Below are 895 nucleotides of genomic sequence, written 5' to 3'. Positions count from 1 at the left end.
TATATATATATATATATATATATTATTCTTGTACAAGAATGTTGCTGACATCGACTAACAAACCCACACATCCAAAGATGATTTTAACTCAACAGAGACTATATAAAGGCAAGGTAAATTCTAATGCACTGCAGTCCAACAATGGCTTAGTTGGCCAAAACTTCAAAGTCACTGTCAACAACATTCTTGTATAAGAATAATAAATTTCGTATGTGTATTTCGTGTGCAAGATTCTTGATGTGGATACGTGTGTTGAAAGAAATACAATTAAACCTTGGGAGAGGCATTATGCCGGTAATAAACACACGCACTGGTTCAGTCCTTTATTAATTTATATAGTTTTTTGTTAAATTATTTCATTGCACTCTTGCAATCTCTTCAGTAACTTGTCCTCTACAAAAGTACAGACTAACCCATCAGATTAATGTGAAATTATTTTCCTTATAACTGAACATTAAAAACAAACATTTTAAATACTTTTCTCGCTGGATTGTGTTCATTTTTCTTCCTGCCATTTGTGATCTTATTTCTCACAGAGAAAAACATATGATCTCAATTGCACACATATACATAAATAAATAAATATATATGCACTCTTCCTCCACAAATACTACACACAGAGGTGTACATGCACTCACCCACAAACACAAATGTACATTTGTAGACACAAAGGTATTGGAATACTCCCTAACAAAAAAAAAAAAAAAGGGTATGAACACAGAGGCCACTGAAGTACTCACCCTGATTGTTTCTGTGTCAAAGTATTTATTAGAATCCCATAAATTCAGCAACTGAAATGGCAGAAAAATATGGACATGTGCTAAATTATATGTATGATATATATTTTGTTAGGATAATGTTCTGTGAACACACGCGCGCACACACACACACACAC

The 895-nt window shown here is 33.0% G+C and overlaps 1 protein-coding gene across 1 annotated transcript in view; it reads right to left on the bottom strand.

The window, feature by feature from the left end:
• The window catches only part of LOC128250638 (calcium homeostasis endoplasmic reticulum protein-like), a 36,329-nt gene that overhangs the window by 16,368 nt on the left and 19,066 nt on the right, over nt 1-895 (bottom strand). The window lies entirely within an intron of this gene.

The sequence above is a fragment of the Octopus bimaculoides genome, chromosome 23, assembly GCF_001194135.2.
Source record: "Octopus bimaculoides isolate UCB-OBI-ISO-001 chromosome 23, ASM119413v2, whole genome shotgun sequence".
Taxonomy (NCBI): Eukaryota; Metazoa; Mollusca; class Cephalopoda; order Octopoda; family Octopodidae; genus Octopus; species Octopus bimaculoides.
The sequence above is the reverse complement of the archived record's forward strand: the minus strand, read 5'-3'. Positions and strand labels throughout refer to the sequence as shown.